Consider the following 14,060-nt stretch of genomic DNA (forward strand, 5'->3'; position numbering starts at 1 on the left):
TCAGCACTGTCCAGACAGAGGTCAGGGGTTCTACATCCTCCTAGAGCAGAAAGAAAACTCCCCTTATAAGCTTTAACATGTGCTCTGCAGAACACAAATAGAAGCCACAAGACTGCTCTAACTGCTGATGGGAAAAGGTATTTAGCAGTTTATATTTGCTTAAATAATTGCATTTCCATGTTGCGTATACTGTGGGAGACCAGATATAGTGAATTCAGGGTCATGGGTTTAGTAACACTTTAAGACCTTGTTCAAGAACTTAAACCAAGCAGCTGAGCAGCGGTCTTACTGTTCCCTGCCTGAAAACTGAAATTCAGCCCCCCACGGCTGCACACACTGTGTGGACATGATGCTAAGCTCCATGGCAAAAACTTAAACAGCCTGTTGCATTTGGTGAGCATTACTACTGCCAAAATGACCAATGTAGGTTTATAGGGCCACCACTGCGTGCAATGCATGCTACTGTGGAGTGCTACTGCAGCATTTACAGGGTTAGTTCATGGTATGAGCAGGCAAAATATCACCTCCTCACCACCTGTCATGTGCCCTCTGAAATACTCTTCAGAGGGCATCATGCGTGTGAACGAGCCCTAAAGTAATATAAAATACACATGCTGCTCACTGTTGGTAAAAAAAATCTCAGTGTAAACACTTCTAGTCTGGCCACATAGTCACACATCTCTGGCTCTTCTGTGTAGCTCCACAAGCTCAACAATGGGGCTGAACATTGAGTATCTGCCAGCTGTCAATGCTGTATCCATTATCAGTGTTCCTTCCCACCAAGATGACTTCCTGTACATTCAAAGAGATAAGAAAGTGATTAGAATCACTCCAGTGTGGGCCTAAACAATGATAAACATACTTTATTTTAGCAGTATGTGAGGGCTAAAAAAAAAAAAAAAAGTTAAAAAAGTAAAAACCTCCCAGAGGATCTAACCCTACCCACTCTAGCAAAAGAATATAATTTGCTTTGAGTTCTTCTTTAACCTCTTGCTATCCTTGTAACACACATTTAAAGCAGCAAAAAGGGTCTATGGAGGACTGAGGTTTCTGTTCTGAGAGTGTGCATACTGTGCAATGCCAGCACGGTGGCCAAGCTGTCAAAAAGAGCTCTTGGTCTCTTGTAATGATCAAGAACTAGAAGGATGGGCTCCCGATCACATGACCACTGTGACAGTCCATCACAGTGTCCAAGTGATCATGCAGTCCTTCCCACCCTCCAGATGTAAAGAACCAAATAAAGGGATGGTGGGAAGGAGTTAAGAAAATTTTGCTTGTCAAAGTATTGTCACAGTAGTCCCTATTCTTTTTGGTACTGTAAACTTTGTAAAATACACGTCCTTTTATCAAGGTTTCTTTTTAATTATTAAAAATGTATTATTTAATACATTTCAAACAACTCATGGACTAGGTACATTAGATGTTCACCTGGACAGTTTACTGAAAACTGACAGCTCAGTATCAGCTGGAAGATAAAATCACATGTTACTAATGTCTCCAGGAGACTCCGGTTGTGAGATCCTTGTTCTAGGCTTCTCTGGTCTGTATACATGTCACAGCAATTACAAACACTATTCTCCCTGTTGTATTTAGTTTTCTTGTAGGTTATTTTATTGGTGATGCAAGAGGAAGATAAGGAAAATTCTTGTTTTAGTAGGAGATGTCAAGTGAGAGGTGGGTAGAAGAACAAGGAATCAGGAAGAGGAGATTCTGCCACTGAACTCACCAAGAGGTATAAAAAAATACTGGGTTAGGCCTTCCAAAACCACCCTATAGCAGAAATATTGCTACAGGGCGGCACGGGTGTACAAAATCACATATATACGCATGATTTTGTAGTTTCGGGTAGGGGGCTTGTGCGTGCCCTACCATGCTGCCATTCGTGGCCTCGGATGTCAATCACTGGGTCCCGGCTGGTGATTTCTTGCCAGCAGCCAGTGATCGCTGAGTATCTCTGATGGGGGAATAGACCTGTGTATAAACAACACAGATCTCTCCCTGGTGAATATAATTGCACATTGAAATTGATCTATCCTCAACCTCGATCACTCTTCAGAGGTGTGAGGGTCTTCAGAGGGCTCATAGATAATGCATGCAATTTTAGGTTAATTTGACCATATATCACTTTTTTTATATATGTATTTATGATTACTGTACTCACTCAGTTTATTCAATTGATTTTTTTCACATTTTGATCACCCTTCAGAGGGGTGATAATCTTCATAGGGCATATATATGCACTTATTTAGTTTAATTACAATAGTGTTTTATTTTTTGATCGCTTTTAAGAGGTGTGTAGGTCTTCATAGTGCTCACAAAGTTATAAGGGTTCACCTAGCGCAGTATCTATTTGAATTAGCCTTTTAAGAGATGATATGCTCTTATATACTTGCAGCTTTGTGACTTCAATCGATTAGGGATTTGTGCAGGTTGATCTTACATACATAATGCACATGGTTGCAGCATGCTTTTGTGGGGCTCAAGAAGTTAACGCAGGCAGAGCGGAGGCGATACAACATCTCCCCAAGGCCTGGAAAATGCCCTCTGATCTGAATACAGAACACTTCAGAGATCATTGCTAGTGTAAACAAGGCCTGTAGGCTCAGCAACGTACATGTGAGTCGCCGCCTGCTTCTGTGTTTTCAGGCGCGCTTGCGCCTCGCCCCGCTGCCAACCCGTGCTGTTACTGGACACAACACAAGTTTGTCAGCAGTTTTCAGCCAAAGATTTTGTCCAATCACAGCAGAGTTCTGTGTTTATAAATACACAGAACTCTGTGTACAAAGAACAGCGATCTGGCTGTTTCCTCTCCCTAAAGAGCAGGGAGAAAAAACAGCCAGATCTGTGAGTAAAAGCAGCACATATTACACATTAGTCACACAGTTAAACCTTGATGTTAACCCCTTTCCACCCAGTGTCATTAGTACAGTATACAGTATTATATCTGATCACTGTATTAGTATCACTAGCAATGTTAGTGTCCCTCCCAGCCAGTGTCTGTTAGCACCAGATTGCTCTCCACACTATCATAGTCATACTATAAGTTCATGTGGAGCAGACATGGACCTGTCATGTACTTTCTCAGCAGGGATCAGTGGGCAGAATCCCCACTGAGCAAGAGGATCCGCCTACGGGTCTGCTCAGTGTGAAAAAGGGTCTTAGAGCTTATCACCTAAACCTAATTACAGCAAACAATAAAATACATGTAACAGAAAATACATTTTCTCACCCCCAACCCCCCCCCCCCCCCCCCCCGCACATAGTTCCACTATGCACAGTATGCCAAGGAGTCCAAGAAACAGTCCCTCCATAATTTCATGGAAAGGGTAGCTGGTATAATTTACAGACAGCCAGCTACCCAGGGAAGTGATACAACCCTCTTGGGGAAAAGGTTCCTTTTAACACCGGGGGGGGGGGGTCTGCTTAGTCCTGGGTCCATAGTCAAAGGGAAGGAGGCTGGCCTCCAGGCGCCCAAGTCACTCAAGTCACTGTGGTTTCCGTGACAGGTATCAGTGGGAGGAATAGTGCCCCATCGTTGGTGTCAGTGGGAGGAATAGTGCCCAATCATTCAAATCAGTGGGAGGAATAGTGCCCCATCGTTGGTGTCAGTGGGAGGAATAGTGCCCAATCATTCAAATCAGTGGGTGGAATAGTGCCCCACTGTTGGTGTCAGTGGAATAGTGTTCCACCACTGATGTCACTGGGAGGAATAGTGCTCCACCATGTGTATCAGTGGGAGGAAAAGTGCTGCATTACTAGTATCAGTGGGAGGAATAGTGCCCTGTCATTAGTGTCAATGGGAGGAATAGTGCCACACCATTGGTGTCAGCGGGAAGAATAGTGCCTCACTATTGATGTCAGTGGAAGAAATAGTGCCCCATCATTGGTAACAGTAGAAGGAATAGTTCCCCAGTGTTAATATTAGTGGGTGGAATAGTGTCCCATCATTGCCCCTCCAGGAGCCCAAGTCACTCAAGTCACTGTGGTTTCCGTGACAGGTATCAGTGGAAGGAATATTACCCTGTTGTTAGTGTCAATAGTGCCCCTTCGTTGGCATCAAAGGGAGCAATAGTGCCCCGTCATTGGTGTCAATGGGATGAATAGTGCACTATTGTTGGTGTCGATGGGAGAATTTTGCTAAAGTGGAGGAATGGTGCCTTATTGCTGGTATCAGTGGGAAGAATAGTGCCCCGAGGGTCAGATAAAGGCAAGCAAAAGGCCGCAGTTTTGGAGCCATCATCTAGACATAGAATGTTTAAAGAAATTATAAAGTTCTTTAGTAACTTCAAGAGGGGAAGGAAGTTGTTCTTCCAGCATTTGTTATTCGTAAAACTCTTGGATGGGGATCCAAGTGAACACAATATACAGGGATATGAGTTTTTGACATGAGCACACACACACCAACACAGGTTGAACTGGATTGACTTGTGTCTTTATTCAACCATACCAACTATGTAACTAATTTGTAAATTGGGCAGGTTCCTCTCTAACCTTTGCCATATGGGTCAACAGAGAGTCTGTTGTTTACTCAAACTGGAAATAATCACATTTGATAAAATGCACTTTACTTTTTTTTTTGTATTTCAGTTTGATGTGGTGACTGCATTCGGTTTTTTAAAAATCTTTTTTACCTTTATTTTCACCTGGTGATCCTGCCAGTAAAGCCAGGTACAAAACTGGAAGAAAAATTCTGTATGAGGAGAGATTGGTCCATTGTCTGTTCATTAGTATAGTGCTTTTGACAACCGATTCCAACTGTTCGGATGAAAAAAACAAGAAGGTTTATCGTACGTGAACACAATGTCCGATTTTTGCTCCATGTGTGCAGTAATCACATGGAAATAATAGAATATAAAAAAAAACACGCATGATCAGAAGCAAAGAACGATCTGGAAGAAATTGGCAATGAACACAGAAATCCTACACATGAAAGAATGTTTGCTTATGCAGGCCAGGATTTTTTTTTACAAAATAATACCATTGTCAGTTACTTCATGATATGCACCTTTGCACCTTCATGGAAAATTGGACAATCGTTCGTCTGATTTTTTAATAGTGGTGTTGATTTATTAAACCTGGAGAGTGCAAAATATGGTGCAGATCTGCATAAAAACCAATCAGCTTCCAGGTTGTTTGTCAGAGCTTAATTGAACAAGCTGAAGTTAAAAGCTGATTGGCTAGCATGAACAGCTGCACCAAATTTTGCACTCTCTGGTTTTAGTAAACCAACCCCAATTCCTGGTGAGAATGGCTCTCTCCATCCCCCCTGCTGAGAGAACACAATAGCTCCATTGGGAGGGATTCCCCCATCAACACTGACCAATAGGAGAATTTTCATAATCACTTCATCTACGGATGCCTTTCAATTGGATAAACAGAGTCTATTAGCCAGGACAGAAAATTATCAATTGTCTTACATCAATCAGCAGCACTGAGATACTTTGTTCATTAATACACTCACATTTCCATTGTTTAGATTATGAGATTACACGGTGGATACAGAGATGTAATTGATAATATATGATTGCAAATTACAATCCCATTTTATCAACTCACTTACTTGTGTATGGCATATTGGAAGGGTGTTCTGATCAAACTTTTGTTAGGAATAGATTGATTATTCCTAAGAGAAGCATTTGATTGGATAAAAAAAAAATGATAAATTTATCTAAGCATGTATGGTCACCTTTAATCTGCAAGTCCATCTAACACTACTCTCCAAGGATTGGTAAACTGCAATATATCATATTTTTGTTTTTGGGTTTAATATTACTGTAATGAGAGGTTATGTAAGTTTGAAAAGTTCTGGACCCCGTGGATTGAACATTCCTTATCCAAAGACTTTGATTTCTCACTACTGACTACTGAATTATCCTCACTTGACAGCCAGGCTATTTGCTTGGTCATTGAGTGGCTCAAAATGAATGGGCTCAAATTACACCTCACTGAACTGCATGTGAATCACAGAGGAATAAGGCGCATTCCTGATGTGAACCAGCCCTTAATAAATAGTTATTGGCAAAAAAATGGTTGTTTTCTATGTGCCTCATTCACACAACACCCATGATGTGAGGAAGAATGCAGACATGTTCAACATCACAGCTCCGCTGCGCTGTATAAACTTCATTAAAATGTCATTGTGTGACACTTCAAAAAATAAAAAAATGTAAAGTGTGATGCACTGAAACAACACATGGCATCGCCCCTCACCGCTGGCACACACCGTACACCACCGGGCACACATGAACACTGCAGACTGGTGAGAAGGAAGCCTAACAGAACGTTTATAATTTGTGATGGATAACTATGTTTTGTCTTTTTTTCTTTTAACAGAAGGAATGTTTATAGAAATATTAAACCAATATACTGTACATGTGAATCGCAATAGCATTATAGTAATACTAAAATACCGCATGAGTTATTTTATCAAGTTATGCTGTATTTTAGTAGTAACAACCATGTGTTAATATTTCAGCTGTCAACGGGGTTCCCCACTGACAGCTGAATGTAAAAGAATTGCCGGTAATTAAAAAAATAATTAAAAAATGGCGTGCGGTACCCCCCCCCATCCATACCAAGCCCTTCGGGTCTGGTATGGATTTTGAGGGGTACTCCCATGCCAAAATGTAAAAAAAAATGGCGTGGGGGTCCCCCCCAAAAGTCAATCCAGACCCTTATCCAAGCATGCAGCCTGGCAGGTCAGGAAAGGGGGACGACGACGAGCGAGCACCCCCACCCCCCTCCTTATCCATACCAGGCCACATGCCTCAACATGGGGGGGTGCTTTGGGGCAGGGGGCTCCCCCCTGAAGCACCTTGTTCCCATGTTGATGGGGACAAGGGCCTTTTCCCCACAACCCTGGCCGATGGTTGTGGGGGTCTGCGGGCAGGAGGCTTATCGGAATCTGGAAGCCACCTTTAACAAGGGGGCCCCCAGATCCTGCCCCTCATGTGAATGAGTATAGGCTACATGGTACCCCTACTCATTCACAAAAAACAAAAAGTGTAGTGTGAAAAAAAGACAGGACATGATCTTTGCAAGTCCTTTATTAAAAGAAAAAACTAAAAGAATGTCCCCCGCAGTAGATCCAATGTCAATCACGATGCCCGCCATCACCGCCACTGACCTGAAAAAAGAATTTAAAAAAAAAAAACTCCCGACGATGGCTTCCAGCCTTCTGCCTGCTCCGGTGGTTTGACAGTTCTGAAATATGTAAGAGGTGGGGCCACCCGGGACATCACGCATGTGACCCCACCCTAGGTGACATCAATGATGAGCGAGGAGTCCGTAGCTGCATCCAGAGTCAATTTGTCCATCCGCGGAAAAGGAGTCATATTAAAGTCCCCAGCAAGGATGATGTGTGCAGTGGAAAAGTTGGATACCATTTGAATCACTTTAGTGAGTGAGGCCACCAAAGCTGGAGAGGGAATATATAAACTCACCACCACCATGAGTACATGATCAATAAACAGCATGCATTACTACAAATGTTTCCTCAGGGTCCAGGTGTAGAGTAGGTAGAATAATAATAATGCCCCACCCAGGGCATTTTAAGACCAAGAACTCTACTCCCGGTAAGATGTGTCTACTGAAGAATACAGCTATCAGGGTAGTATGGCTTAAGAAAGTTAAAGACTAGAGATCTTTCCATTTTTGAATTGAGGCCACGGACATTCCAGGAAAATAAAGTTAACAGGCCCATATTGGGAAAATGGTATACATTACATTCTGCTGGATGTTGACAGCCGGAACCCATGGACAAACAGCAACAGGGTATGCAAGCAATTTTTGTCTACCATAGTACATAAAACACATTCCTTCAACCTAAAAATAAAAAACCACAGATACAAAAAAACCCCCTCGCTGCCCCACGCTGCGCAACCGATCCAACTTAGGTGTGCTTGAATCCCTAAACCAACCATGGTTAACAACCAGTTGGGGGTCATGAACAGTAAACAATCCCGTGGTTAAGGTAAGGCACGGATATACCAAGTCCATAAAGGAGATGCCGCCAACGGGCGGCACTAAGAGTCATTACCCAACCAAGGCTGGGGGTACCACCTTGAGTTACTTTCTGTGCAGTAGAAACAAAAGAAATAAACAGTAGAACAAGTCCAGCAGAACCGCAGGAGAACTGTATTAATAGTGCAGTCCAATGGAGACTGGATATGGGGCATATAGTCCTTTCAGGACAGGCATCAAAAAGTCTAGTGGACAAGGGTAGAGCTCCCCCACATAGTCGCAGGCAACATAGGCCCACAGCAGTGCAGAGAGACTGTCCCAAGGGAGTATCCCTAAGCACAAGCCGAGGCCCACTCTAGAATCGAAGGCATCGATGTTGAAAATGTACTCACTTTAGGTAGTAAAGACCAGTCATCCACGAGGCAGGGTATTGATCCATTGCAGGGCATCTTCAGGTGATGTGAAGAAAAGAACTGCTTCCCCATCTTCCACTCAGACGCGAGCTGGAAACAACATACTATATTTTATGTTCTGGACCCAAAGAGACTGCTTCACGTGGTCAAAGGATTTACGGAGCTTCTGAGTATCCACGGAGAAGTCCAGGTAGAACATGAGCCATGTAGCTTCATACCGAACAGCATCCATTTTCCGGGCTTCCCGTAGGACAAGGTCACGGTCACGAAACTTCAGTAGCCTGAAGATGAATGTATGGGGCGGCATCCCCGGCGGGCCTTGGGCCGAAGGCATCTGATGTGCTTGCTCTACTGCAAAGAAGGATGAGAAGGCCGCCTGGGGAAACAGGGTACACAGTAGGTGCTCAGTGAAGGCCGTTGGGTCAGGGCCTTCTGCTCCCTCATGGAGACCCAGTATCCAGAGGCTGTTATTTCGGTTGCAGTTCTTCGCATCCTCTGCCCAAGATTTGAGGTGTTTCACCTGAAGAATGTGCAGGAGAGCAGAATGCTCTCACTGAGTTCTCCATGTCCCCCAGCCGGCGCTCAGCTTCTGTTATGCGATGACGGATCTTATTGAAGTCTCTCCTGATAAGGCCCACCTCCAACTGGAGGGAATCAATCTTGGTGGTGAGGGTAGTTTGACAACCCTTTATAGCTTGCATCAGAGCCGAGAAGTTGGCCTGCTCCGTGAGAACTGGGTCTTCTGTCTGTGTCGCAATATTGGCTGCCACTGCCCCGTGGGTGCCCACCCCGCCAGAACTAACTTGTATATTCCTGTGGCGGCAGGCTTCGGAATACTGTCGGCCCTATGTCATCAGTAGCAGGTCAGCTGGAGGGTCCTCAGTTAAGGTAGGATACAAAAAGGATAATGTAACAGGATGATTTCCCCTCCATAGCTGCAGAGCTCCTTAACTAGGCATTCATCCCAGTCTTGGACACGCCACACGGATAGCTATGTTTAGTCAATCACAAAAATTAGAATAGTGCCTGTGTGTTACACAATACAGTAACTTACCTACCTCCAGGGCACTGAAGCCCACTTAAAGCAGAACTAAACCCTTCTATCCTTTACAGCCAAGGAAGCTGCCATTTTAACTTCTGCCTGATCTGAAGTTGCTATGGTTCTTTACATGTGATCAGTTATGACACCAACCATTTAATGGTCTGACACTTAAGTTGAGAGTACAAGCAATTAACTTAAGTTTCCATTATCAGACGGATATCATGCCTGTTATCTCTTTTATTGTTTAGCTATACTGACCAATTATTGATCTTGTTACTTTGCTGTTTGTACCACTGTTACAGTGAACACTTCTTTGTCAATGTATTGGTTGCTCAGTTTTTGGAGTTTGAATTGTAAACCGATTTGTATCTCTTTCTATAACAAAAAAGAAGAAAACACATTGAAATGGAGAGTACAAGTGGGGGGGCCGCTATTGAGCAACCGAACGTGATGTCTGCACCTTAATCCAGCTCCTTACCTCCCGGGCACACATCTTCATATAGCCCAGCTAGAGAAAAGCCTGCCATTTAGAATTCTCCTCCCTCCTACTCTTGGGACCCCACAGACCCGGCGGGAACGCACTGCGAGAGGGGATCGCCGAGCTATCGGCCTAGATCCCTAGAGGAGCCATTCTGAACCTACAAGAGAGTGGGTCGCCATTTGCCCACGGCCAGTGTGCATCTCCCCAGTCTGCAGCCTACTATGACTGTGCCCAGCTGCTCAGCGCAGTTCTGGCACCCTCTCTCCCTGGACTCCCGCTGCCGTTTGTCACTGGCGATCAGCCTGCCACAAGGGGACCGAGCTCCAACTTTCTGGAGTGTGCCCCTACTCCAACACCAAGCTCAATGATGTCACATGGTGCGGGGTCACTCGGGTGATGTCCCCGCCCCTTACCTATTTAAGAACTATCAAATCACCAGAGCAGGCAGACAGCGAGAGCCATCGTTGGAAGTGGAGCCTTTTTTTTTTTTTTTTCGGGTCGGCGGCAAGCATCATGATTGACGTTGGATCTACTGCGGGGGACATTCTTTTAGTTTTTTCTTTTAATAAAGGACTTGTCAAAGACTGTGTCCTGTCTTATTTCACACTACACTTTTTGTTTTTTGTGAATGTGTATCGGGACCATGTACCCCATACTCATTCACATGGGGGAGAGCGGGGATCTGGGGGCTTCCAGATTCCGATAAGCCCCTTGCCTACAGACCCCCACAACCACCAAGGTGCTTTGGAGTGGGGAGCCCCCATGCCCCAAAGCACCCACCCCAAGTTGAGGCCTTTGTGGCCTGGTATAGTTAAGGAGGGGGGGGCACTTGCTCATCCCCCCCCCCTCCCCTGACCTGCCGGGCTGCATGCTCTGATAAGGGTCTGGTATGGATTTTGGGGGGGACCCCCACGCCATTTTTTTTTCTAATTTTGGCGTGGCTGTTCCCTTCAAAATGCATACCAGACCCAAAGGGCTTGGTATGGATGGGTGGGGGGACCCCACGCCGTGTTTTAATTTATTTTTTTAATTTCCGGCAATTCTTTTACATTCAGCTGACAGCTGAAACATTAACACATGGTGTTGTAGCAAACTGGCTCATCAGAGTTGGATGCGGAGTTCCCCTTTCTCTTTTCTTTTTAGTGGAAGTATTCCTCAGCCCTCATTCCCTACCCCCTCCCTTCCTGAGAGGCAAACGTTATCTCCTGGGTTACAGATGGTGGGGGGTCAACACAGGTGAAGGCATCCCTGGTTTGGTGCCAGCAGTCTGCGGAAAGTGTAACCTTTCTCACCCATCATAAAAGAGATAAGGCAGCTTCTCCCTGGACTTGAAAGAAGTTGGAACCTCATAAAACTGACCAGCAATTAATTGAACATTCCTCAGGTCAGCTGTCACCTATGTTTCATATCATGGAGTATGAAGCTGTTAGTTTTAATTGAGATTCCACTGACCTCCTGCCCAAAATATTGTTTAGGGCAGACTCAGAGCCACCCCCCTTGCAGAGGGATTTTAAAAAGGACAGGCTGCAAGCCTGGAAGTAAGTTTTTAAGACACACATCTCCTGAGTTTAACATCGTAACAGAGGAGATCAAAGACCCTTCCTGCTCTGCACTTGGATCTGCTTACAAACCAAGGCATATTGGCAAGTAACTTAACCCTTTAACTTCCTTCCTATTATCTCTTTGCTGTACCTTTATATGCATATATATATATATATATATAGAGTTACATTTTCTTTGTAAATATTTTATTGCACCTGTTTGACTCTTTTAGTAATAAATCTTTCTTTCTGAAAGTGTTAAACTGTTTCTAAGCGCTTACTTGCAATTCACGAATTCCTGCCTTTGAAGACACGCTTCTGTGTTTGTTTAATCCTCTGCCCAATCGGCCGTATTGGACAGGCAACTTTTCAATCATTATAGTGTATATTTGATAACGGCAGTTTCCCAGTCTCCGACAAAAGTGGGGATGGCAGTAGAGGGTTAGTTCCGTAATTAACCCGACCCAGTAACAAGCGCATTCAGGCTGCAGGCACCAATTGTAGCCCATTAGCTGGACAATCGCTGTGCAGGGTGCAGCTGAGTGGGGCCTTGTTACCGCGGTTTTAGATCGGCCGGTCCTTCGGTCACGAGTTGGTGAGAAGCTCTGGGGTGTGACGTATTACTGTTAGTCACGGTCGTGCAATTGTTGCATGTTGGTGGCAGCGACCGTGCGATCATGACAGTTGTCACTACTAAAATACCGCATGACTTGATAAAATAACTCATGCGGTATTTTAGTAGCGTTTACTTTTTTCTCAGTGCATTCCTAAGGGAGACGGCATTTTGATTTACGAATTTTTCGCTATACGAAAAGTCCAGCAGAACAAATTAAATTCGTAAACCGAGGAATGCCTGTAATCTTTTTATCAACGTCGGCCGATGAGCTACAGATAGGTAGCCTTTTTTGTTCACTAACCAATAACCAACACAAAACGTATGTTTTCTCTGTTCTCTTGACAAGTTATCTGTAACGTTACTTATTATAATTATGTTTCACTTCTATATGACCGCTAGTGACTGCTGCTAAGGGGAGGAGAAAGGACAGGATTAGAGAAATAGCGAAACACAAAAAGGAAGAATGGAATAAGGAATAAGATAGGAGGGGGAAAGGGAAATGAATACAGAAAGAAAAGGGTAACACCAACTAGGGAGGAGAGGAAACAACCACACAACACTCCCCCAGAAAAGGACTAAAGGATCTCACCGCCTCCCACCAGTCCATCGAAAAGACTCCAAGTGTGTGGGTGAGTTCAAGCTATACAATCACCCTACCGATTGGAAAAGGTCGATATATTCAGTTTGAGATTGATACTGAAGCCAACAAATCCATGTCTTATGAAAGTGTGTGATCCTCTCCTGCGAGACATGTATCAGCTCCTCCATGGTCATGATTTTATCAATACGCCTGAGCCACTCCACCACTGTGGGGGCCCGGTTCATATGTCAGTGGACAGGGATGCACAATCTAGCAGCGTTTATCATGTACATCGCTAGGGACTTAAAGTACGACCGTCTAAGTAACCCAGAGTGGTGTAACAAGAACTGCGCAGGTGTATACTCCAGAGGGGTTCCAGTTACCGCAAAGGTAATAAGATGGACATGCTTCCAGAAGCTCGTTAAAGCCAGACATTGCCACCAGATATATAGCAATGTTCCCGCAGCTGAATCACGCCGCCAACATTGGTCAGTCACTGCTGGGCAGAACTTGTGGACCACCGTTTGGGTACGGTGCCATCTAGATTGCAGCTTATAACCATTTTCCTGAATATTGATATTCAGCGAACCTTTGTGAGTGTAAAGACAGACATCCTCCCATTCCTCCGTGGTAAGTGTAATATTCAAGATCCCGCACCAATTTAGAATGAGCGGTGATACTCAAAGGGGGCGTGTCGGAAAAAAGGGACAAATAAATAGAAGATATTATGTGGGCCTGAGGTCGGTCTGAAGAGCAGGCAATTTCAAAGGCCATCCTAGTACGAGCAAAGGTGATTTGGGTCAACGTTCTCCCAAGCCAGGTCCCCTGTAAGAAAGTCCCAGAGACACCTGGTGGAAAGTCTGGATTAAATCACAGAGGCGCAGAGGCCCAGAAAGAAAAGAAATAAAGTTTACAGGCCTGGCGAAAAATTTGTAGAGTTGGCTTCAGCAGCGGGTAGGTTTTCACCCCGATGAGCTTGAGCAGAGGGTATCCAAAATAGCACGTAAAGGGGCGTTTGGGAAAACAGCTGTTCCACCGAGACCCAGGCCTTAACCCGGTCATGCACAGACCAAATGACCACTCTGGACAGATGACAGGCCCAATAATATTTTTTAAGGTCTGGGAGGCCCAGCCCATCTTTGTGATTGGGCATGGTCAAGAGGGCATAACTGAGTCTATGGGCTCTTACGCCATACAAACTCTAGCATTGCGCATTTCAGGGAAGAGAAAAGCCACCGGTAAGGCTATAGGGACAGTTTGGAAGACATATAAGAGATGAGGTAATACATTAATTTTAAGAATAGCTGCCCTGCCAAACCATGAGTAACATGATCAATCCCATTCGCTGAGGTCCTCAACTATGGTGGATAAAAGTTTGTGGAAATTAAACTTGTACAAGTCCCGCAGGTCTGCATATTCCAAGGT

This window comes from Staurois parvus, unplaced genomic scaffold, assembly GCF_062004578.1.
Source record: "Staurois parvus isolate SC_StPar_1 unplaced genomic scaffold, SC_StPar_1.0 ptg000668l, whole genome shotgun sequence".
NCBI lineage: Eukaryota > Metazoa > Chordata > Amphibia > Anura > Ranidae > Staurois > Staurois parvus.